Here is a 27,148-nt window from a genome sequence, read left to right as displayed (position 1 = left end):
CACATGGCATATTAGATGCAGTTTTTTACCCAAAGCCAGAACTAGATCCCAAAATATTGAAATGTACATAACTCTTGGAAGGTGCCGATTCTCCTTGTGGAAATCCAGATGGATGTATGGAGTCTAAAGGCCCTTTTTCATTTAGCGATGCACCAGCGATACGACCAGCGATACGACCCGGTCAGGATCGCTGGTGCATCGCTAAATGATCGCTAGTGAGCTTTCACACAGAAAGATCTCACAGCGATGCAGCAGAGACGCAGCGCACGATACTTACCTTTCACACACAGCGATCCTGGCGTCCTCCTACCCACATCCAGCGTCGCTCGTCTCACACAGCAGGAAGCCCAGCAGGAAGCTGACGACGAGAAATGGAGCCGCCCAATCTCGCGCGATCAGCGATAACCAGCGGGGGAGCCAGTCGGAGGTAAGTATCAGATATAGCGATATCGCTAGCAATATCGCTATAACGTCACAAAACCAGTGACGTTTTAGCGATATTGCTAGTGATATCGCTATGTGTAAAACCCCCTTTACAAGCAATGCTCTCTGGGAAAAGTATGCCAAATTGCTCTTCTCCCAAAAAATGAAAATTGACACTCTAGTGCCACATATAGGTTGCTAGCAATGTCCTGCCCATTAAATTGAGGGATATAATCCAATCAAGAAAGAGCTATCAGTATACAGCACTATTTTCATGATTAAAGGGATTATCCCTTACATTTACAACAGTTTCCCTGTCCTTCTATCTAACTAATGCCTGAAAAAAGAACATTTTCCTAAATACATTTACTTGCTTATCTTGTTCCATTCACATGACCCTGCATGACAGCTTTGCCTTCCTACAACTTTCCATCCTTTAACCTTTGACAGAATCTGCAGCATGTGTGTCTTGCCTTCCACAGCCCTGTTCAGGAAGCCTCCCACTGACATCACTGTGATATTCTGTCTGAAGATGTCGGCTGGAAGGAGAAACCATGGGACAAAACGTCACAGGAAGCTAGGGCAAAGCTGACAGGCAGGATCACAAGCAGGGCTGCCACTAGGTATTTCGGGGCCTCATAATAGCAACATTTTCAGGGCCCCCTTGAAGCTCCACCCTAGCCCCGACTCCACCACTCAAACATTCCACAGTTCCACTGCCCTCTCTTGGAAAAACTCCACTTCTGCACCATGTCCTCCCCATCACACATTAACAGTTCCCATCACCAGTTCACAAACATAGCCAGCAGCTTTTGTTTTGGCCAAAAGATTTTTGTAATCCGCCACAACGACAAGGTAGACTCCTCTGGCTGGGCTGTACTCTACTGTGACTTATTAAACATTTGTTAAAATATCCAATTTTATGTATATTTTTATTTATTTTTCAATTTTTAAAATGACCAATAACACCACATGCAAGGCACAAATACCACCACGCCATGACCAGACCACATATTACCACCACATAGTAATCAAATAATAGCATATACAAAGAACAGATACTGCCACACCATGACTGGACCACATATCACCACCACATAGTGACCAAATACTACAATACTGATCATTAATAAAAAACACAATACTAATGCCATTATACACAGGAGATCTGTACTTAGTATGCAGTGTCCGTGTACAGGTAACACAGTGATCACCAGTGACAATGTACACAGGAGCTCTGTATATAGTGTAAGCGTACAGGTAATACAGTGATCACCGGTGACATTATAAACAGGAGCTCTGTATATAGTGTAAGTGTACAGGTAACACAGTGATCACCAGTGACATTATACACAGGAGCTCTGTATATAGTGTAAGCGTACAGGTAATACAGTGACCCACGGGCAGTTACAGAGCCGGCAGAATCGCTGGGGCCTGGTGAGCAGGGGATAGAGGGTTCGCTGCAAGCCTCTTCTGCTCATTGAGACCCATACGCCAGTAAGGGCAGCAATGCCTGATGTCAGCCCTGAACCCAAGACCTGTATCTACACACCAGGAAGGAGGCAAGATAAGTAATGGTAGAAGAGGCAATCTGGTGCAAAGTAGTGAACAACCCCTTTAAAAAGAGTAACAAAAAAAATAATGTTTCTTCTACTTAAGTGTTTGTATTGTGTAATCAATACCATGGCTTCCAACTCTGCTGAATCAAACAGATCCCTTTAAAACCTGAGATCTCACATCAAATTAAAGAGTCTTTTTTACAAAAATATGCTCAAAGTTATTCCCTCCAAAACCAAAAAGATAAACAAATCCCCCTTTTTAAACCTGAAAAATTAAAATGGTCAGATAGTCTTTTACCTAATTAATATGTACGGAAAATCTTTGCAGCACTGCATTCAAAAACTCTCCCATTTCCTCTGTTTCTACAAAAACTACTAAGGCATACACTGTTTAAAGGGAATCTTTCAGCAGGTGTTTGCTACCTCATCTGAGAGCAGCATGATGTAGGAAAAGAGACCCTGAATCTAACCATGTATCACTTAGATTACTGGGTGCAACAGTTGTGACACAAACAGTGTTCTTAGATGTAGCATGCAGCAGAGCTGAAAAGCTAAACCCGACCACACCAGAATCTCTATGCACATAATCTATTGACAGTGAGCTGCTTATTACAGAAAGAGGCGGAGTCGTACAACTGCTCACAAGCCAGCTAGTCACAGCAGTGATAATGTCCTAGTGATAATACCTTCATTATCAGTAAGCAACAGCACACAGTTGATAAGTGACGAGTCGCCCTCCCAGGGCCGTGGGGTACTCGGTACCGGGCCGATGTCGGCGGGATGTGTCACAGCAGCGGTGACCCGGTCCGTGGCCCTGGGCGCCCAATTAATTGGGGGGGAGTGTGAATGGTGGAATGTAGTTAATGGAATAGTTCGTGACGCCACCTGTGGTGTTCGGCAAGTGAGATGTTACGCCGACGCTGCTGGCAGATCCTCTGGGGCTGGTGGTGTGTTGCAGCCAAGATGGTGAAGCTCCCCACAGGTGAAGCTATAGCCCCAGGGTAGTGTAGATGTGGAGTTAGCGGAGAGGCACAAGCGGTGTGGAAGTTGGTACCCAAATGTAGCAGTGTTGGGTGTGTTGACGCAAGAATCAATGGAGGACACCAGGGCTTGTAGTTCCAAAGCTTTACTCACAGTCTGTAGTACACACAGGTGCCTGCCTCCGTACTGTGTCCTCCGGGTCAGAGGCTCAATCAACCTCCAGGTCAAATGGAATGCTTCCTTCCAACGCTCCGCCAACATGTACCTTTCTGAACGTCTCCTCTTATAGCGCCTTTAAGTGTGAAGATCTCCTAGTACTGAGTTACACTGGAGTTCCTCCTGACAGATGTTCCCAAGAACTCTACTTGTACAGCAGACAGCTGTAGCCTGCTTCGGGGACTCCTCACTCCTGAGTCCCGGCTCACTATCCAAGTTGCTGTTGTGCCCCCAAGTCTTAGATGGGAGTAGTGCATTTACAGCCCACTACTCCACCGTTGTCTGCTGCAGGACCATTAGCATCCATACAACCTCGGACCGGGCCTCGGCCTTGCGCTTAGAACTTCTAGGCAGGGTTCTCTCCTAACCCACGTCCTCTGTTCCCTTTTACTCCTTCGTTCCGTACTAATCTCTCTCTCTTATGGAAGATCAGGTTCCAGTTCAATGTCTTTCTCCTTCTTTCCTTTCCCGTGCCAGCAGACCCAGGTCACTGAGGTCTGCTGCAGCACCTCATTCCTCCATCCCTCTCTCAGGGATCTTCTTTCCTCACTCCTCTCTGAGTGGCTTCCTCTCCAAGACTGACCTGTAATCCTCAACATTTCCGCTCTTTTATGTATTCTCAACTCCACCCACCTCCCAGCACGTTTCGTGCTCCAAGCAGGGAGCCACCAAAGGTGCTCTGCTACACTCCAAGCAGGGAGCTGCAATGTGGCTTTGCTGAACTACCGTGTAGTGTGGGGTGCGAGTGTTGGAGCGTGGTCAGGAGCCTCCAACTTACCTGGATGGTGGGGCACCACACCTCAGGAGGAGGTGCAGTACCTCTGTGGCGACTGAGCCTCAGGGGCGCCACAGACACATCGCTGAATTCAATGTTTTAACCCCTACCTCATGCTGCCCTCAGATTACATAGCAAAAACCTGCTGATAGATTCCCTTTAACAAAAAGGGTGTTTTGGAATGGAACAACACTGTGCATTGAATCCTTTTTCGCCTAAAGTCCCAAATTGCCAGCTTCAAATGAGGTGATAAAGTTATGAAATCTGGTAGCGTGAAATCAAGTTTCCAAACCAATCAATCATCAATTGTCACAGATCAGGCGTATGTACGATTAATCATTTAATAACATTTATAGCGTGGAAATTATAGTCAAGATAGGAGTAATGCATTAAGTATTGTGAACAAATAGCATAAAGAGTTACATAAACCAAGCTATAAGAAAATGAAATAATTGAACCTGTATATGCACAATGCCTGGCAAGCATGACACTTGTTATACGTCTCAGTGCACCCTACAAATCTAATGAAACGCATTAAAGGGGAAAATAGACCCAACTTAAGACCACATTGATATTCTCCAGTTTCAATAAGGAAATATGTATTTTTGACTCAAATGTGCATGTGTTCTTCATGTGAAGGGCAGAGTTAAGGCCCGTTATCGAATATCGTCCTCTGTAAACAGGCCGGCAATGACCCCGATGAATGAGCTAATTGCTCGTTCATAGGATGCGATGATTTCCAGGTAGGGTTCAGAATCGTTAGCAACTTGTCACCGTCTTGTGTGTAATCCTTAGATGTGCTGCCGATAAAATGATGTTCTATGCACACAGAATGATCGTATTAACAATCGTTCTTTGCGGTTGGTCTTTCCTGTAGACAATCATTTATATAATGGGTATTATTATTAGTACGTCTAAATTGGCCAGCCACCTCTGGCAGCGGCTTATCTCTAGGGAGAACAAAAAGAGCGAGTGTCCGAACATAAAGTTTCCGATTGGTATCTCCCCTGATATCATTTGTAGTTAGAAAGTTGGAAAGGTGGGTTTGGACTACTTCACTCCAATATGTATGTGCGGCTTAGAATTTGTAGCACAGGACCCATTGACATAAACTGTAGGAAGTTTTTGCTTGCATTTCTTAGCAGACCCTTTTCAGAGTCGTACTTTCCTTTAATTTTGAAAACTGGAATAAAGCTTGGTTGATGAAACCACAAATACCTGACATGTCTATATAATATATCAGAATAATCAATTTTGTTGGATTTTATCATTAAATAGGACATCCTTTTACCATATACCCCATTAAAAACATATAGATGCCATAGAGGAGAGACAGTCATTCTCGCTCCCCCCTTTAAGAACTAAAACAGAGAACAACTATGAAGAATATCCACTGCTCTTTGAACTCATCTCAATCATGACTCTTCAGTTCAATAACTACTTTTCTACCCAGCTAGTTAGCAGGGGTAAAATTAGGCAGTTCTGCGGCAATCAGTTGATCAAGGAAGATATCTAGATAGGACAACCTCTAAGGAGCATCAAGGAATCTGAACAGGGAAGAGCCAAAGGTCTACTATACGATTGTGGACTGCAATTCTCCAATTTAAGCTCATCATGAGCAATAGTTTTGTGGTTTTACATCGAATTAAATACATTTTTGAAGCAAGATGTCAAAAATTTGAGTTAGTGGTAAAATCTAGTGAGCATGTTTCCTGAACTAGGCCCTTACAGGTTGTAAATTAGAATTCCAACCTTGTAAATCCACAAAAGGTTATTGAGAGCAAGCAATGTGTCTTGTCAATGGGGCCTAAGTGATGGCACTCCTAATAAATACTGATTCTGTCACTGTCATTAAATTGTCTTTCCTAACTGTGACATGTAAAAGGAAAACATCAAATGCATCCATTACATGTCATACCTTAATCACAAACGGGTCGGCGGGCAGTTTTGGGGAAATTATTCATGCTTATGAGTTTCCAGAACTAACAAAACATAATTCTTAGTTATGTCATGAAAAATGTGCCGGTTGCATAGTTATAATTACACAGTACGTCAGTTAATAAAATACAGCTGTTCCAATGTAATCAGTGGGAACACTCATGGTACGGCTGCACGGAGACGAATGGAACGCTTTCATTGAAATTGCAACTTTGCGTGTCTTAATGTTAAATTATAGCTGAATAACAGTTGACATTCCAGAGAGATGATCTGCAGATTACAGGGTGTGACCCGTAACTCGGGACCAATGGATCACCACCTTCAGACTAGTACGCAAGTATACAATTCAGACTATAGCAAATGACCATGGCAATGTGCACAGCGGAGTCCTACTTGGATCTCTTATGCACCATTGAGTTTGCTTAATGGGAAAAATAGCGCCATAAGTCGCCTGGCAATAGAGCATACCAAATTTTTACTCTGTCGGGTTAATGCAGAATTAGTTCATAAACCTCTTTATGCCTCTGTGAAAAATGTGAGGAATACAAGGTACAAGACATTGAAATCATATAGAAAAATATACACGAGACCTTGTTCACCTCTGTGGTTGTTCTACTACGGCTCTGTACAAATGGGTTGTGTGTGTGAGGCCTTTAAGAGTAACTGCTGGAAGAACTGTCATTAGCATTCGTCCCATGATCCTGATATTACTGGCTTCATTTGTGGCAGAACCTTCTGACAATCTAGATGCTACTATACAGATTTGGACAAAGCTAGGAGAACCTGACAATTTTTGTAGAACCCAACTATTATATTATTGACTCCTGACTCTGCCCGACAATTGATGTATTGAGTTTCAACCCCAATACTTTGGTTTTCAGGGAAGACAAACCACCAACAGTGGTGTCTGGGATTGGCTTACTCCTTTGTTCCTACTGAGAACTCATGCACATTTAGCCAAACTGAGCATGCAAGAGGGATTGGGTGTAACACGTCAAGGTTTCTGTCAAGCTTTACCATTTTTTTAGTAAAAAAAAAAGTAGAGTAGGATAATTTCACTGTAAAAAAAAAATCCTTCACGGTCTGTTTGGATCCATCAAAAAATGAATCTGTCACAGTTTAATGGGCTCCATTTAGTAAGGAAGGCAAGATCATGGGGTGAGTAGAGTGTAAAGGCATTAGGCCTTTTCCCCAATCTGATAACTAAACCATTTTCAAACCATAAAGGGCCAGTCACACTAAGAGATATCGCTAGCAATATCGCTATAACTAGTGACGTTATAGCGATATTGCTAGCGATATCGCTGTGTCTGATACTTACCTACGATCGGCTCCCCCGCTGGTTATCGCTGATCGCGCGAGAACGTTCAGGACTGTTTCTCGTCGTCAGCTTCCTGCTGGGCTTCCTGCTGTGAAGACAAGCGACAAGCGTGGAGTCGGGCGGGAGGACGCAGGATCGCTTAGTGTGACAGGTAAGTAGCGATCCCCGTCTCCAGAGATGTCGCTAGTGAGATCTGCCTGTGTGGCAGCTCACTATCGACCACTTAGCGATGTACCAGCGATCCTGACTGCGTCATATCGCTGGTCGGGATCGCTGGTACATCGCTAAGTGTGACAGTACCTTAAGAGAACTTTTTGTGAGGCAGTCGCACAAATATATTTTCCAACATATGAAGAATTTTGCCCAATTTTTCTCAATAACAATCTAAAGCTTTTAAAGAATGTTGACTGCAAAATCTTTGATTGTTTTGGATGGACTTTAAAAGTGCATTTACACTAACTACCTTTGAACACTCGTTACATGATAATCGTGCAGTCCAAACAGGCTGCCGATCACAAAATGGTCATCATCATTCCCGGCAGCTCAACGTCCGGCTGTAAACACAACCTGTGCATCCGAGAACAATGACAGCCTATCTGCACCAAACAATCTATCACAGATCATTCCATGCGTATGTGAAGTGAGGTCTTCCTTTGTTTAACCCTGCACAATATGCAGTATAAAAAGAAAAAGATAAGGAGAGACAGCGAAATTTTCCTATATATTTGTAATAGTGTTAATAAGCAATAATAACTAATAATATATCGCTGACCAATATTGGACTGTTTATAGGACAGTCGTAATAGAAACAAACAAACTTACAAAAGCACAAACGACCATAAGTCCCAAAGAAAATATTATTTATTAAGTCATTATTAAAATAATTATTAAAAACATTCCATTAAAATAGATGTATGATACATATACTGAACCATTATTCCAAAAAAGGGGTCATGCCACCCAGATATAAAGCATACAATATGTGTAAATTAATACAAAATCATAAAGATATGAAATATAAGTCACTTAACAATAAAACACTGGTACAAAAAAGGGGCCAAGGACAGTGGGCGCCGCCATATCTTAAACTTTCTTACCCAATTGCTTATTACAAGATCTGATCTGACAACGGTGGATTCCGGGTCAGTATAGGAGAGGCTAAGCACAGCGCCTGCTTTTCAAATCCCTGCTTTTGGTCAGCTTTGACCTATACACCCCTTCTCATATTTGCAGGACTAAACTCTAGTTACGGTTGCTGCTACGCCACCTTCACCTACAGGCACATTTAGCCCTGTATCTATACTTACTCATTCATACTGCAGTCGGGCTGATGAAGGTCCAACTGGGACCGAAACGTCCTCTGTTTTTGTGACTGCCTAAATAAAAAAATCTGGATTTCCTTATCATAAGTTGAGTGCCAAGTTTCTAACTTCTATCTGTCAGGTCGAGACTTTGTCTCTATGTCATTCCCAGCTTCATGACAGAGGGTATTGGCAAGTCACCCCAGCATATTCCATTTCCTACCTCCTGCCCAGTCACCACCCCCCAGCAATAATTTTTCTTCATAACCTTGAATTTCTAATTCTCTCCTAAAATAAAGTGAGTAGACAAAGCGGAATGGAATGAATTGGCCTTTTATCAAAACATACAACATAAATAAAGATTAGTTTAGCAATATCTATCCCCAAATATCCCAACCAATGGAAGGGGAATGGCCCTCGAAACCCAATAAGTCTTGCGAGCCCACTTTATTACTTCTAGCTGATTCCACACCTGCTCAGAGGCACCGTAATAAAAAAAAGAACCTGACGTCTAATGATAGCCACTACACGTGGGACCATAAAGGTCCATTTATGCATGTGTTCCACTACCCACCATGACTGAATTGAGTCCACATGACAGGGTTCAGAGCCATCGCCGGCCCTCCCCCCCAATCCTCCCATATGAACTGTATCTCCAACTTCAAGGACACCCCTTCCCACTGCCATGACAAAGTTAGAGAGCAATTCCACTATTACAAAGACACCCCATCGCAGATAAAAACACTCTAAAACTATCTACTTTTTACCCACAAATACCAAGTTAGATATAAAAGTGGAGGGTGGTGAGAGCTTCTGTGGTGGCTGCATCAATTATGGCTGCCTCATCATTAACAGTCCCTTGCTTTTATAACCACCTTATCTGATCAAAGGCTGACCCTAAACTCCACCCCACCTTCTCCACATGTCTCCACACTTATTTTAACCCTTTACACTCCTACTCAAACTCAGTCACGATGGAATCTCTTCCAGGCTTGCAGCCCTCATTCAGCCTTACTTGCTTTCTGTGCCTTGTCTTACTTTCAGATTTACCCTTCATCTTTACTTTCCGTCTTTAAAGGAACCCATCACATTACACATGCAGGTCTATCTGAGGATACTGGGATATAACTCAAGAAGAGTTGAGTAGAATGATATTTAGATTTTTAAGGAATAAAAAATCATTTTCTTATTTATTTACATCCCTAATCTTTTTTTGTTTAGGAGTTCAGCTTGAGATCATTAGTGATTGACAACTTTCTCAATGTGCACGGTCCTACAGTGAAAGCTGTCATTTACTGAATAGCACTGCCCACTGGACTCTTAAGCAGAGAAAGATTTAAATGAATAAACAAGATATACTGAATCTTTTCATGCAAAATTATATATAAATCTACTCAGGTTCTCCTGCTCTATAACATGCTGCCTACATAAAATGTAAATGTATTCATTAGAATGAAAAGGCAAAATAACATAGTTTTAAAATACATAGAAGTAATCTGCAGAGGTTTCATATTAAATAGAAATGACTTCCACTTAACATTACACAGAAGTTGAGATGGTTTTAACTAGGATACAAGGACATATTTTGAAGGTCCTAATGCGAAATCTAGAACAGTCAATAACCTTTAACAAAGCCTTCCAACGACCATCCGCCATTTTGCTGCATCCAGGCCCAAAAACAACTGCTATCTCTTCACCCATTATATGCAGTCATGTCATGGCAGACAGATTCCGGCATACCGATGTCAGACAGATTCCGGCATACCGATGTGAGATGAGGTGGTGTTGGAAAACAAGAAAACACAGTCCTTGGTGCAAGCTTCAGGAAGAGGAAAGGCCGGCACTTTGACTCACGTAAGTATCTTGTATAAACTCTTATTCTTACACCACTTTATACAACGTGGAGCCGGGGACGGTATTCCTTCTGGAATTCTTTCCTTTGCGCTGTATGAAACCATGTAACAACACTTGCAAAACACACCTGATGGTCGCAAACACTTTCTGAAAGATGGTGTTTCCACAAATGAACTCTTGATGAAGCCTATCTGTTCATTTAAAGTCATTCCAAGTGACTACCTAATGGAGATGCTTGAGAAGAGTACCGTAAGTAAAATCTAAGGAATCTAAGGTCTAACACATATTTTAGCTTGATTTACATGCGTTTCTTTCCTCCTATTTTCTGTATGTGGTCATTCTTGCTTTTCCTATCTTCAGTCTGAATCTACAATGTGCACATTACAATAAGAACAAGGAAAACCATTGTGTAAACAGGTGTGCCCATACTTTTGACAGGTAGTGTACATACTGTAAACACACACGCGCATGCACACACACACAATGGCCACCTTTAACTTCCTGACAGTGGAGACGTGTGCATTTTATGTAGTTATTTAACATACATAGTGATCAATCCTAAAGTGACCCATCAACTAAATCTTAAATTTGACCACACAATTCCCATGATGTATACTTCTTTTCCCTTTTCATCTACCGCAGAATTGACTCAGTATCATCCTCATATCTGCTAGTCCTTCCAACCAGATCGAAATGCAGGGGATGAGTAGTTAAAACACCCCCAAAGTGTCCATCTCAGACAATAGAATAGCCAAGGATCTCGTAGAGGAAAGCAATAGCAGCAGAAGAGTGGGCTTTAAGAATGGTGACTGAACATTTAGGTTCAGGGGTGGAGAGTCACTTTAAATATCATTTATTTATAGGTTCAAAGGACTAATGCATTTCCCTAAAGAGCCACTTGTGCTACTTAACATGTCACAGTATACATAAGATTATTCAAGTAGTTTTATCGAATAGCAATAAAATCACAAACACTTCAACATTGTGAAAACCAAATGGAGACATGGAAACAAAACTGTGCATAGTATAGAATAATTACGTATTACTGTAACCTGATTAGACTAAGGCTTATATACTTGTATTCCAACAAACAGCATTTTAAACAAAGTAAATCTTTACCTTTACTCGTAGGAGATGACGCTGTTCTCTACGCTTAATGAGGTTTTCCCATCTTTAAGATCCCATCCCAATATGTAATAATAATATTAGCTAATATCGCCAATTTGAAATGTAGTATCATTCTTGTGATAAGCTATAATGCTTACCCCATGTGTAGGGCATTGCAATAGCCTGGGTATACATGGTTACCACCACTCATATAGTGACAGTTAGTTGTTAGTGATCGTAACCATTTATACTTAAGCTACTGCAATGCCCTGGTCAACGGGTAAGTGACATAGCAAGTCAGAAGAATGATACTACATTTCTATTTGGAGGTATTTGCTAATATCATTATTACACCTAATACATATTGGGATAGGATGGGAATACCCCTTTAAGCCCCAGCCTAAAATTCCCCACCTAACAAATGATATTGGGGGAGATAATGACCGAGTGCTTTACATTTATTTGCCAAATTCTTTGGTTCTTTAAGCAGATGACTTTAGCAGTGGCTTATTACGCTCTATGGTGAGCATGATGGCTCATTGGTTAGCACTGCAGCCTTGCGGTGCTGGGGACTAGGGTTCAAATCCCATCAAGGACAACACCTGCAAGGAATTTATATATTTTCCCTGTGTTTGGTGGGTTTCCTCTGGGTTCTATGGTTTCCTCATACACTCCAAAGACATACTGTTAGGGAATTTAGATTGTGAACCCCATTGGGGACAGCGATAATGTCTGTAAAGCACTGTGGAATATGGTGGTGCTAAATAAGCCAAGCATAATAAATACATTTATATTTATGTGGATGAACAAGCATTGGGTGTATGGGCACATAAAGGCCTCAACCTTAGGCTTAACTCATACATCAGTATTTTTGGTGTGCATTTCATCAGTATTTGCAAGCCAAAGATGCATCAAGTGATGCTCCCTTTTCCATCATTCCCCCTCTGCATTATGGGCGCACTATGTTTTGCCCATTATACTGTATGGAGCAATATATGGGGCCCATTATACTGTATGGAGCAATAAATGGGGCCAATTATAGTGTATGGAGCAATATATGGGGCCCATTATACTGTATGGAGCAATATATGGAGCTCATTATACTGTATGGAGCAATAAATGGTGCCAATTATAGTGTATGGAGCAATATATGGCCCAATACACTGTATGAAGCAATATATGGGGCCAATTATACTGAATAAAACAATATATGGAGCCCAATATACTGTGTGGACTACTATGAGCGGCCCTTTACATTGTATGGAGCAATATTTGGGGCCCATTATACTGTATGGTGCAATATATGGGGCCTATTACACTGTATGCAGCACTATGTGGTGCCAATAATACTGTATAGAGGAGTATATAGGAGCAAAATTGCTTTGAAAGTTGTGAGATATTCTCTTCAGTGGCCCTGCCGAATATTAATTTATTCTTTATTTAGGGGGAGGGTGGATGGGCAATTAGAACTCTTGCTATAGGGCCCCATGATTTCTATGTACGCCCCCTGGCATTGAGGTATTATGTTCTCCTTGTATTTGACACGGTTTCTCTTGGGCACACAAGTTTCCTTATCAACAATAAAAACATACGGATTGGTTAATTGGCTTCCTATTAAATGACCAGGACAAGTCTCTTAATGTATACAAGAACTTCTCCAACACACTTAAAACAGTAAATAGGCAATTAGAACAGACATTGCACACAACGTATACTACAGAGCTGTAAACCCTTTGCTGTACAAAACCAGGCAGCCCACTATTTCCCACTATTTTTTTGCCAGTGCTTTAATTGATGTCCTCTTATTGAAAAATGCTGCGTATGAAAAATGCTGAGTATTCACTAAACGCTCTATTCATTAATAAGTTATTGACCATGCATATATAAAAGTTAATTTTGTGTGATCGAGTCTTAAACATATGCGCAGCAGCCAGAATACTCCTTTACTTGTGGCAGCATTGTATATACAGGCGTATAAGTAATGGGATACTAGTGATAAGTAATGGGATACTAGTGATTCTCTTGTGAGGGTCAAATTCTAATATTTTCTATTGTGCGCAAATGATTTTCTTCAGAAAGAAACAAGCCGCTACTGTAGCTCAGCGAAAGCCATTTTTACAAAAAGAAGTTCCCATCTTCCTTTGAAGGTGCCGCCATTATTGTTATCAAGGCGCCTAGCTCAGTCATGCAATGCAAAATAAAGACGATTTGCGAAGTGTCGATCTTTCTTTCCAATAACTTGGCTTTGTGTTCTCGAGACAATGGAAATAAATTAGCTCTGCAAATGAATCAAAAGTGTCTTTTGCAGAGATTGAGTTCTTTGCGCCTCAGTGGGCACACGTCAAGGTTTATTTCATGGCTTACATAAAGCAAGCAGCGCCTTCCCCAGCCCTGAAACCATTACTATTCCTCACTGCATCTGTCTCATTTGCCTAAAGTTGGCATGAGAAATTGGCATGCAATTTGTGTCACAGCAGCATCAAACGGGCTCATCCCAGAGCTCATTAACCCAACTAGCGTGCCCCAAGAGAAATGGGTTAAACTCGCACATGGCTGCAATGTCAAATCCGTTTAGATAATTCAAGAATGAAATTATTAGTTTCTGCTTTGTGTATAATTGTTAGTAAAGCTTTTCTAATAATGTTAAACATTTGATTGCGACTCTGTCCATGTTCATCTCCTATAGGATGGTTCCTGACTTCGCCAATTAATATAGGTTAGCTGGCACAATAGAAGGATGATCGGAAGCGTGCAGGAAATGAGGACTTCTTATATTTTGTCTTCTGCAAATCATAAAGCATGATGCTTACTAATGACCTGACACATTCTGCCACAGGGTGCGGTAACCAAGAAAGGGGTAAGGGCATATTCACAAGCACTAGGACATTACTGCAACTGTTCTTTATATCTGAATTGGATTTCCGCAGCATGTTCAGTTGAATTCTGCAAACCCATAAATATATCCAGTGAAGTCTGTAACTTGTCTGGAGGACCCAGTCGTTGAAATATGTTTTTGAAGGCATTCTTTGCACTGTCTAATACAGTAGATTAATATGATTGTAAATTTTAATTATATAATCATTTATTTAATCGATTTCGGCCTCATTCAGACATCTGTGTTGCATATCCGTGCCCTATCGGTGTTTTTCACAGATACAACATGTTTTTTAGTGTATAAGATATGAGTAGTGTCTCCGCTTTGGCTTCTGGGCTGCGGCGTGTCTTTATTGTTGGCAACTCGTGATATCGACAGTCCTGTTTCCTATCTGGGACTTTTGGTGCTTAATCAGGGAGCTGTGGAGCTAATTTTGGTCTAGTTTGATCACATGTTCATGAGAGGGGGCTGTCAGCTATTTAAACCCCTGAAGCTTTGCTTTCCACTGCCAGACAATAGCTCTGTTTTCCTGGTCTCTAGCTCTGTTCTGTGCTCCTGTTTTTTCCCCTTAATTTATCTTGTTCTTTGACCTCGGCTTGAAATGTGACTACCGGTTTGCTTTATGACTTTGTCCCTGCAATGATCTACTGGTTCTGCCCCGGCTATCAGGTACAGCAAAAAATCGGGCAATTTAAAATGTAACTTTTATTAAACCATTAAAAGGTAGACAAATGTGCAATTACAGAGCAAAGTGATAAAAATAAAAAGGAAGCAACAAAGTGGTTGCTGGCTATCAGTGTACAAAAAATTGCCTACAGCCCTCCCCTATGTTATAATCAATCAGGGATGGGGTAAGTTATAAGGGTTAGTGGAAAACTATGCATGTGGATACAGGCAGAGTATAACATGTTCACCACAACAGCTCACAGATGATATACAATGGCACATATACAGTCATGGCCAAAAGTATTGACACCCCTGCAATTCTGTCAGATAATATTCAGTTTCTTCCTGAAAATGATTGCAATCACAAATTCTTTGGTATTATTATCTTCATTTAATTTGTCTTAAATGAAAAAACACAAAAGAGAATGAAGCAAAAAGCAAAACATTGATCATTTCACACAAAACTCCAAAAATGGGCCGGACAAAAGTATTGGCACCCTCAGCCTAATACTTGGTTGCACAACCTTTAGCCAAAATAACTGCGACCAACTGCTTCCGGTAACCATCAAGGAGTTTCTTACAATGCTCTGCTGGAATTTTAGACCATTCTTCTTTGGCAAACTGCTCCAGGTCCCTGATATTTGAAGGGTGCCTTCTCCAAACTGCCATTTTTAGATCTCTCCACAGGTGTTCTATGGGATTCAGGTCTCGACTCATTGCTGGCCACCTTAGAAGTCTCCAGTGCTTTCTCTCAAACCATTTTCTAGTACTTTTTGAAGTGTGTTTTGGGTTATTGTCCTGCTGGAAGACCCATGACCTCTGAGGGAGACCCAGCTTTCTCACACTGGGCCCTATATTATGCTGGAAAATTTGTTGGTAGTCTTCTGACTTCATAATGCCAAGCACACAGTCAAGCAGTCCAGTGCCAGAGGCAGCAAAGCAACCCCAAAACATCAGGGAACCTCCGCCATGTTTGACTGTAGGGACCGTGTACTTTTCGTTGAATGCCTCTTTTTTCTCCTGTAAACTCTATGTTGATGCTTTTGCCCTAAAAGCTCTACTTTTGTCTCATCTGACCAGAGAACATTCTTCCAAAATGTTTTAGGCTTTTTCAGGTAAGTTTTGGCAAACTCCAGCCTGGCTTTTTTATGTCTCGGGGTAAGAAGTGGAGTCTTCCTGGGTCTCCTACCATACAGTCCCTTTTCATTCAGATGCCGACGGATAGTACGGGTTGACATTGTTGTACCCTCGGACTGCAGGGCAGCTTGAACTTGTTTGGATGTTAGTGGAGGTTCTTTATCCAACATCCGCACAATCTTGCATTGAAATCTCTTGTCAATTTTTCTTTTCTGGCCACATCTAGAGAGGTTAGCCACAGTGCCATGGGCTTTAAACTTCTTGATGACACTGCGCACGGTAGACACAGGAACATTCAGGTCTTTGGAGATGGACTTGTAGCCTTGATATTGCTCATGCTTCCTCACAATTTGGTTTCTCAAGTCCTCAGACAGTTCTTTGGTCTTCTTTCTTTTCTCCATGCTCAATGTGGTACACACAAGGACACAGGACAGAGGTTGAGTCAACTTTAATCCATGTCAACTGGCTGCAAGTGTGATTTAGTTATTGCCAACACCTGTTAGGTGCCACAGGTAAGTTACAGGTGCTGTTAATTACACAAATTAGAGAAGCATCACATGATTTTTCGAACAGTGCCAATACTTTTGTCCACCCTCTTTGTTATGTTTGGTGTGGAATTATATCCAATTTGGCTTTAGGACAATTCTTTTTGTGTTTTTTCATTTAAGACAAATTAAATGAAGATAATAATACCAAAGAATTTGTGTTTGCAATCATTTTCAGGAAGAAGCTGAGTATTATCTGACAGAATTGCAGGGGTGTCAATACTTTTGGCCATGACTGTAGATAGTGGGACATACATATGTGCGTAATGCCCGACTATCTATCCAGAAGGTGTAGAAAAAAATTAATCAATCGATGATACCCTCAGCTGTTGGGGTGAACATGTTATACTCTGTCTGTATCCACATACAGTTTTCCACCAACTTTTTGGCCACAATAATTTACCCCATCCCTGATTGACTACACCATAGGGGAGGAGTGTAGGCAGTTTTTGTACACTGATAACCAGCTACCACATTGTTGCTTCCTTTTTATTTTTAGCACTTCGCACCTTGATTGCACCTTTGTCTACTTTTTAATGGTTTAATAAAAGTTATATTTTAAATTGCCCGATTTTTTGCTATAACTGATACTCTATTTCATAATTGGGTCATATGGTTAACACTGCAGCTTTACACCCCTGGGGTCCTGGGTTCAAATCCCACCAAGGATGATACCTGCAAGGAGTTTGTATGCTCTCCCCATGTTTGCGTGAGTTTCCTTTGGTTACTCCAATTTCCCCCTACACTCCAAAGATAGGGAATTAAGATTGTGAGCCCCAATGGTAACAGTGATGATGATGAAGCGCTGTGGAATTAATGGTGCTATATAGTGAGTAAATAAATAAACTCTGTAAATATCCTAGCTTCTTATTCTGACCCAGCTACCAAACCACTGAACAGCAGCCAACTTCGTGGCTCAAGCCAATGGGCCCCTGTTAAGTCCAGATCCCTGTATAAGGTTTAAAGGGTGAAGACTAAAAAAGGATAAAAAGTGCCAAAATAAGTCTATGGATCCATAAAATATACGACATGACACCCGTGTGACGTCCATGTTTAACGTTGCAAAGTATAGGAGAAGCTTTACAATTTATTTATCCACGCGTGAAAACCACAGACCCAGCGCTGTGCCATTTTACATCAAAAACACATCTGAATGAGGCCTTACAAAAAGGCATAAATGCACATACACATTCGATCGCTGCTGACCTAACTCACGTTCAACCGATAGCTATTCCTCCCGACTTCCCCTTACACAGACATACTCAGCTCTTAGGAAGACTTAGTAGTAAAGTCTACGCAAACTTGCAATTTTACAGTGATTTTCAAATGCGAGTAAACCCAGTCGGCAGAGATAGATTGTCTAGCAAGAAAAAATGCAATTTATCTGTTTTTAACATTTAAAAATAATGGACATTTCCATTACACTTTAATTATGAAAACTGCACTATTTGCCGGATTCTGCACCCCTCTGGCAACGACACAAGTTCTACATTAGTGACTCCATGCTTAGAGAGTCCATACCTGTGTGTTGGTAGCTGATGAAGGGGGATGGCTTTCTAGTTTAGTTGATTACCTAAATGCCCATTTACACAGACTGAGACTGGCAGTTAAACAACTGCTAATCGGCAGTAATTTAGCAGAATAACCAAAATTCTGTGGCATTGAACCATCATTTACGGGGTTGTACACTACTTGGAAAAACACTTTTCAATCTGAGTGTTTGCCCCTGTTAAAATAAAAACACCTATACTCAACTCTCATGCTGGCGCCATTCCACGGGTGTCAGCACTCGCGTTCCTTGATCTCATGTATGGTTTTTATGTCATGGGAGCCCTGTGTCCCATCAGCGCTGGCGTCACTGTCCTCATTCTGAGCCCCAGGGCTAATAGGGCACAGAGCTCACATGACATAACTTCATATGAGCCCTGAGAACGCGAGTGCCAACAGCGCTGGAAAGGTGCCGACACGGGAGGTGAATATAAGTGTTTGTATTTTAATGGGAGCAAACATAGGGAATGGGTTGTCCTAGTAATGGACAACCCCTTTAATATGATCATTCTGTGCACACCGAACATCATTTCATCAGCAGCACATCACTTTTTTTACACAGGACAATGTGCTGCTTATAACGATGATTTTTAAGCTTGCGTTTTGCTCATTCGGCGGGTGTTTGCTGGCCATTTTAGATTGGCCAATAATAGGGATTCAGTGTTCCCATTACTGCCTGTTTCCCTATTATTGGTCGGTCTCAATGAGCCCTCAGTAGTGAGAAGGATGCTGGCTTAGTAATGAAGTCCCCTTTATCACATGTTGGCATACAGAGTGTGTCATAATGAATGTGGGCGCTATTGGGGCGAGAAGAGGGGCTCAGAAGTCTGGCATGCCCCAAAGGTTTTTTTTTAAAGAAATTATTCTACGCATAACAGTACAAAGTTGAGGCCATTTCATGGAAATACTATGGAATTATTTGTTTTTGGTGTATTTTTTCACTATAGGCAGTAGCGTAGCTACCGGGGGGGCAGAGGGAGCGGTGGCCCCGGGCCCCGCGCTCTCTGGGGGCCCACCTGGCACTACGCTACAGATGCATTTTGCGGCAGAGCAGGGATAATCAATCTCCCTCCTCTGCCGTCCGGCCGCTATGGGCCCCTGAGCAAGCGGGGGGGCCCGGTGGCAGCAGTGGGCCCCCCGCCCGTCATCGCAGGGTTAGCGGTGTCGGCTACATGCCGAAGGAGCAAGCGCTCCTTCTCTCATCATCCCCCTGTCAGCGTCTGATGTCACCGACGCCGACACTGACAGGGGGCGCGATGACGTCAGTACCCGGCGCCTGCAGTCGGAGATGAGCGGGATCAGCACAGGGACCAGAAGGAAGAGGTGAGCATTTAGTTTATGGGGGATTGGTGCATTATCCTACAGAGGATGGCTATGGGGGTGCATATGTATAGGGTAGCTATGGGGGTGCATATACAGAGGATGGCTATGGGGGTGCATATACAGAGGATGGCTATGGGGGTGCATATACAGAGGATGGCTATGGGGGGTGCATATACAGAGGATGGCTATGGGGGTGCATATACAGAGGATGGCTATGGGGGGTGCATATACAGAGGATCGCTATGGGGGTGCATATACAGAGGATGGCTATGGGGGTGCATATACAGAGGGTGGCTATGGGGGTGCATATAAAGAAGGTGGCTATGGGGGTGTATATACAGAGGGTGGCTATAGGGGTGCAATACAGAGGGTGGTTATGGGGTGGATATACAGAGGATGGCTATGAGGGGTGCATATACAGAGGATCGCTATGGGGGTGCATATACAGAGGATGGCTATGGGGGTGCATATACAGAGGGTGGCTATGGGGGTGCATATACAGAAGGTAGCTATGGGGGTGCATATACAGAGGGTGGCTATGAGGGTGCATATACAGAGGATGGCTATAGGGGTGCAATACAGAGGGTGGTTATGAGGTGGATATACAGAGGATGGCTATGAGGGGTGCATATACAGAGGATCGCTATGGGGGTGCATATACAGAGGATGGCTATGGGGGTGCATATACAGAGGGTGGCTATGGGGGTGCATATACAGAAGGTAGCTATTGGGGTGCATATACAGAGGGTGGCTATGGGGGTGCATATACAGAGGGTGGCTATGGGGGTGCATATACAGAGGGTGGCTATGGGGGTGCATATACAGAGGGTGACTATGGGGGTGCATATACAGAGGGTGGCTATAAGGCTGCATATACACATATACAGAGGGTGGCTATGGGGTTGCATATACTACAGAGGATGGCTATGGGGGTGCATATACAGAGGGTGGCTATGGGGGTACATTATACTACAGAGGGTCGCTATGGGGGTGCATTATACTACAGAGGGTGGCTATGGGGGTGCATTACATTATAGAGGCTGCCTATGGGGAGGGCATTACACTATAGAGGCTGCCTATAGGGGTGCATTACACTGCAGAGGCTGCCTATGTGGAATTCATTATACTATAGAGTCTGCCTATGGGGAGTGCATTATGTACGGTATAGAGTCTGCCTATAGGGAGTGCATTATACAATATAGTTAAAAAAAAAGCATTATTACGTTCTAGGGGACAAAATGTGGGCACTGTTTTCTAGGGCACTTGCACCCGGCCTTAGTATTTTCTAGAGGGTTGCTTTAAAATTTAGAGGTCACACAGGGCCACACAGCAGGTGCATTAATAGGGTCACATACGACAGCAGCGGATCAGCATTGGGGCATCAGCGGGATGAAGAGTTTGTGCAGGTTGGAGATAGTCCCGTTTTGGACAGTGCTGAAAATGTGAGAAGTGAAACATGTCTTTGTTGTATTCTCTGTAGCCGAGTCTTGGCTGGAGAAGTTGTCATGTCGGTCTGGGCCAGATGGAAAAGACGTTAAAAGTGAACGGTTCCTTCAGAAAGAACGTCAGCGGTAGGTCATTATCTGTAGCTGTGCTGTGATCTCTTATACAGTATGTTCTGTAGGACGGGTATCTACCACTGACCATATGGCGGTAATATCAATGTTGGTCTTTATATAGCAATTATTTTCAGTAACAGCGCGGTCATCTGCTGAGGTTCTCCTCCACTATTAAGGTGCGTCACCCAGTTATGATCAAGGTTACCTGGTTAGGGGCCCACTCAGAAGTTTCGCCCCCCCCGAACCAAAACCCTAGCTACGCCTCTGACTATAGGCTTCTGGAGGAGCCTTAAAAATACATTTAAAAGACACGATTGTATTTGTAAGTGCGTAATCCCAACATTTCAGCACTAAAAAAAGTATTAAAAACAAATACTGTGTCAAATCTGCACCAAAAATGCATAAAAAAATGGGAAAACGCGTTAAAAAAATGCCTGAAAAACGCAATAATCAGAGCAAGCTGCTATTTCGTATTGTGGTGGCGCTACCTGCAGAAAAAAACACAACGCTTTGCCAAAGTGGTAAAATGGCCCCGGCTTAATTAATTTCAACGTAAAACATCTGTTTTATATCTAATTCTCACAAACTAATGTAAAAGAGCAAAGCTGAACAATGAAAGCCCCGTACATCACCGACGTCCTGACCGTCCGCACAGAAACATTTGTATATTTCCTACGGTAGATTGTTCGGCTCGTTAAGTGTAAACAGAATTCTTAATCCACAGAACAATATTGCCGCTCCGCAGTCTCTGCTTGTTCGGAGGCGATTGAAAGGTATTCTCTCATTTGTTTGCACTCTGTTAATTAAAATGCCTGGTACTTGAGGTCTGACAATAAAGACTACACTCTGAGCAGCCAGGAACGGGTATTGGCCATTTCACAAACAGCAGTAAAAGGCTGATGGAAAAGACTGATAATAACAGTACAGTGAGAAAAAAATATTTATGCAAGACTCAAGATTAAATACATATACTGTACCAGATGCTTGTCAAATAAGCTAACTTGTAAAGTGCTGCGGAATATGTCGGCGCTATAGAAATAAAATCTATTATTATTATTATTGTTAACTATATAGACAGGGGGGCTGGCTTAGCTATTGAAATAAGCAGTTAGCCAGCCCCCTTTACACACAGCAGGGGTCAGGAAAGTCTCCTATGTCGACCAACAGGACTGGAAGTAGAACTGTCCAAGGCAAATCCGTAGGGGCAGCAAAAGACCAAGCAACTGTAATTCTAGAACTGCATTAGTAGTCTATATAACTTACTACTTTAAAGGGAATCTGTCAGCAGGTTTCTGCTATGTAATCTTAAGACATCATGAGATAGAGGTTGAAACACAGATTTCAGCATTGTGTCACTTATTTTCCAGTGTGCTGTTGTTTACTTACAATGAAGATTTTATCACCAGGAGACTATCATTGTCCTGACTACAGCTCATGAGACTGCTAGTCTGACCACGCCCCCCTACTGTGATAAGCAGCTCACTGTCAATGGACAATGTACATAGAGAGCCTGGTGTGGGTGGGGCTAGCTTCCTGAGCTCTGCTTCCCTTTAAGCACATTGACATATAGATCTTTAAGATCTACGGGATAATATGCTTTTCATAATACTAATCGCCATAGACTGGTTATACACTATGCATGAAAGAACAGTCAGCTGAACCGAATATTGGCACTACATATAAATAAGGTTATTTTTCTTATAGATGTGATTTTTCTTTTTAATGCCTAAACATGAGTGTTATTTCCAGATCATTGAAACTATTGGACATTTCTGACTTGCTGCTGACTGTGTTGCTCTAAATAAATATGAAGCCGTGTGTGAGTCCTCTCCCAAGCTGGCATGTGCCCTGTACACCATGACGCAATGCCTGGGCTGCCACACTATGATGAGCAGCTGACAGTACCACTCATTTATTAACACGCATCAAACCCAAGTTCATCTCATTTCCATGATCTCATCAATTATTACAGGAAACCAAAAAAAAAGAGAAACACTAAAACATGATTCATATGAGCAGTTAATTATGGTTTCGGGACACCCACTTTTCTTTTACGCTCCATCATAAGGCGGCATCTCTGCCAGTACAGCAATTAACACATATAGTGCAATTCAGCGACTGCCGGCCCAACGACAGCGCTGACAACTCGGCTCCATCTCATCATCTCTTCCAGCACTGACCCCATTCAGCATGACTGCTTATCCTGCTGGAGCTTTCTTACAAGCTTCACAGGTCTCTAATGGAGACACGCCAACAGAATTTCTTTTTTTTTAAACAAGGAAATCTTTCATCTGATTCAGTATTTCCAATTAGATTTTTAAAAAATGAATATAGATTCAGTAAAGTCATGAATGTCTAAGATAAACCAGCATGTAAAGCCGGATAACGTTTTCACAGACAGCATAACCGCATAGGCCTAATATGGAAAGTATATGGGGATCGGTGATCCTAATTTGTCTTTCGTCTGGGTTTCTAAAGTGAATAAAGTCTTAAAGGGATTGTCCAGGAGTATTATATTGATGGCCTCTCCTTAGAATAGGTCATCAATATCTGATCGGTTGAGGTGCATCCCGTTCAGCTGTACCCGGTGCTGATGATAGCCGGATTTGCTCAGTCAACTGTATAGTGGCTGCAGCCAAGGTACTGCACATCCACCTATGTGGTTGACGGAACTGTGGATCAGTTATTGATGACCTAGCCTAAGGATAAGCCATCAATATAAAAGTCCCAGACAACCCCTTTAAATATTAAAGGGATTTTCCAAGCTTATTTTTAGACAGTGCATTTAATTTGGTCCCAATATAAAGTTTGTAATCGAGTTTTAGAAAAGAGCCCCCTTTCCAATATGTCTGTGCGCCAAGTGACTTGTGAAGTTATATTTGATTCCAGGTCTACTAGCTGATGTCCTGTATGCCGCCATAGTGAAGGAGCCAATAGTCAGTCCATAGAACGCAGGACATCATTACAGATGTGCCATATGAGGGTCCATTACTGCAGGTGAGAATATTCTGTATAAATGGAGATGGGGCTCTGATTTCTGTTAATGCTTCTGTTCAGATGTAGCCATGACAGATCTAATCTAAACAGATCCAAACGGACCTCACTGACTTCCAATGGGATAAATTACTGTTGGGGTTTAATATTTTTTGAGTCAACAATAGAGCCTCAGACTAAACTTTGCTAATCTTTGATAATGTTTTGTTTTTTTTTAATTTACACTATCATTTATCACTATCTATGTAAATTTGAAATATAAAAATAATCAGAAATCTTGCAATTTTCACCCTAGCCACTAAGCTTTCAACTCAAACTTCCTGTTCTGCACAGATCACTTTTCAGCAGTCTCATTATCATCACAGATAAGATTACACCTCTACAGACAGTACAACACACAGGAATGCACAATTCACAATGCGTGGTGTTAATGCTTCCCTGCCTACCCCTCCATTCACACTAACTTTTGCCTTTTTCTTAGAACATCAATACAAACAAGGTTTGGGTCATTCTATTACTGCCATTATCCATGAGAAGAGGAAGTTCAGACCTAATGTAAATTACCCTGTAAACATCAGACTAATGTCGGACATCCCCGCCACTATCAATGGGTTTGGCCAACAGCCTAATCTGTATGGGGGCCATCATGAGAGATGTTGATTGCGCATTTCGCATTGTTGTCCTGGAGATGTAATACTGGTCGACGTGTCAGACGGCAGCTTTGTAATGGAGGACACAGGAGCGCTCGGCCAAGTGAGCCCTCCTATGTACATACAGTATGTGAGAGTCAGCCGAGATGCATGTTGGATGAACGTTCAGCCAAAGCATTATCTGGTCTACAGCCATCTGCTGTGCGTGGCCAGCTATAGGTTTAGTGGCCAGTGAAAATTGCTGGATCGCTCAAAACGAGGCCACGGAGATCCCCCATTATGCATTACTCAGCGTTCTGCTGAAGAAGTAGTGGGGGTAGGAATTGAGCCCGAGCTTTTCAGGAGGGATTGCAATTGTTACAGGTGTATACTGGGTGAATATAGGGTGCACTTATTTTCCCCAATGTATGTGGGCGCTACAATAGATAACAAACATCCTGTGCATTCTGCCTGCGACGTAGGACTAAAATGTCAGCATGTAACCAGCAATCTATCTGTACGATTCCATTGTTACAAAATACTCTATTCAGGATTCCTAAAAATCCATAGCCATCAGACTGCAGCTGCCATCCACACGTTAATTATTTACCTACATGTGCAAATACAAGACGCTTCCTAAATCCTCGCGTGACAGCCGACTGCTGAGAAAGGATGTCTCTACACAATAGGACTGACACAGTTGGAAATGCGAACAGTATTCTTGTTACGAGTGGTTGTTTTCTAAATGATTCTGTCATTGAAGAGTTTTTTAGGGCGCGACCATATTGTCAGTTTTAATTAAGAGCAATCCAAGAATTACACAGCATGAGGGGCGTCCCGAGATGGGGACACCCTGTTATCAGCTTATTACACAGTACAGCATATAAAGGGAACTGTGTGTACCGGATAACCTCTTGTGTATTCATCTTTCTCTTAAGACGTCGACCTTTTAATAACACGGTATTTAGAGGTCAATGTCCACGGCCACATCACAGCTTTGTTTTCTACCTTGACATGTAAGGGTTTCATTAGCGGCACACAGGGCCTCCATTGTACTTCTGTATGTTTACAGAGGCTTTTTCTGCTGGATTTGACTTTGGATCATAGTTGCATGCTCGTTCTGACGCGTTATGTACAGAGGATTTGTTACTATGGGAGAATTATCTCTGCACATTTTTTTTAATGGCCTTCGGTTTGATCCCATGTCATGGCAACTTGATGGACGAACACTCTATAGGAAGTTTAACCTTGTGCAAGCCTAGATAGGTCCACCAGAGTCTTCTCCGCTGTTGTACCAAGCCATCAGGTTGCTCGTCTTACTCTTCTCCTTGTTCCTTCTATTCTTTCGACCATGATGTCCTTCTCTAGTGATTGCTCTCTACGTATAATTTGTCCAAAGTAGGAAAGTCGTAGTTTGGTGATCCTTGCTTCAAGTGACAAGTCTGGCTTGATTTATCCCAAAATGGATTTATTTGTTCTTCTTCTTACCATCCATGATATTGATATCTTTCTGCCGCACCACATTTCGAAGGAGTTAATTCTTCGTCTGTTTTGTTTCTTTATGGTCCAGGTTTCACATCGGTATGTTACCACCGAAAAGACCAAACTGTGTATGAGATGTGTCTTCATCACCAATGAAATTTCCCTTGATTTGAAGCCCTTCTCCAATGACTTCATTGCTGAGTTGCCCATGACTTTTGACTTCCGGTGTTGTTGCTGAATCTTGAGTTATCATTGATCCGAGTACATTGAATTTCCTGTTCATCGCCATCTCAAATGTATGCCAGTCATACCTGACAGTAGTCAATATCTTTGTCAATGTCTTAGTCTCTGCACATACACAAATATATAAATCCTTAAAAAAATTGTCATCCTCCTAAAATGCTTGTAAAAACATTTTTTTTTTTATTAAAATTCCTCTCCATTCTCAAGCACAAAGGAATTTTTAACTTTCTTGTTTACCATTCCTTGCCATCTCTGCAGTCTATCAATGGTGGTCTGTCTACTAGGCAAGAAGCTTGTGAGTTCTTTCGAATAGGCCTTACAAGCGCTGCTCTGAAGCTGTCCAGATCACTGGATCCGGACAGCTTTAGTGCGAGTGCTCCCTCGATGCTGCAGAGACAAAGGTGATTTTGCTTGCATCATCAGAGACAGCGCAGTTTAAGCTAGCAACAGAAAAATGCTGCTAGCCTGAACTATCAATCGTGAGAAAGCCCCCCCATCTTTAAATTGTCAAGCCAACAGCTAGTAAGTAGCAGAGTAATACGCGCTTGATGCCTAGATTTTCAATGTACAGGGTGGGCCATTTATATGGATACACCTAAATAAAATGGGAATGGTTGTTGACCCAGATCGGCTCACTGAATTTGCAGAATGGGCAAAACAAAAAATTGGAAC

At 42.2% G+C, this 27,148-nt stretch overlaps 1 protein-coding gene and 1 long non-coding RNA gene across 3 annotated transcripts in view; one reads left to right on the top strand and one right to left on the bottom strand.

Annotated features, from left to right (window-relative positions):
• LOC141095210 (uncharacterized) overlaps window positions 1-27,148 on the top strand; it is a 79,529-nt gene that overhangs the window by 4,062 nt on the left and 48,319 nt on the right. Inside the window, exon 3 of the long non-coding RNA XR_012233335.1 lies at window positions 24,018-24,125. This is a non-coding gene — a long non-coding RNA (uncharacterized lncRNA). The remainder of the gene's footprint in view (window positions 1-24,017; window positions 24,126-27,148) is intronic.
• Window positions 1-27,148, bottom strand: part of SPSB4 (splA/ryanodine receptor domain and SOCS box containing 4) — a 194,406-nt gene that overhangs the window by 159,081 nt on the left and 8,177 nt on the right. The gene's annotated exons all lie outside the window — the stretch shown is intronic.

Source organism: Dendrobates tinctorius, unplaced genomic scaffold (assembly GCF_039654945.1).
Source record: "Dendrobates tinctorius isolate UK_male_01 unplaced genomic scaffold, ASM3965494v1 ptg000069l, whole genome shotgun sequence".
Classification (NCBI taxonomy): domain Eukaryota; kingdom Metazoa; phylum Chordata; class Amphibia; order Anura; family Dendrobatidae; genus Dendrobates; species Dendrobates tinctorius.
Note: the sequence above shows the minus strand (reverse complement) of the source record. Positions and strands in the feature narration are given on the sequence as shown.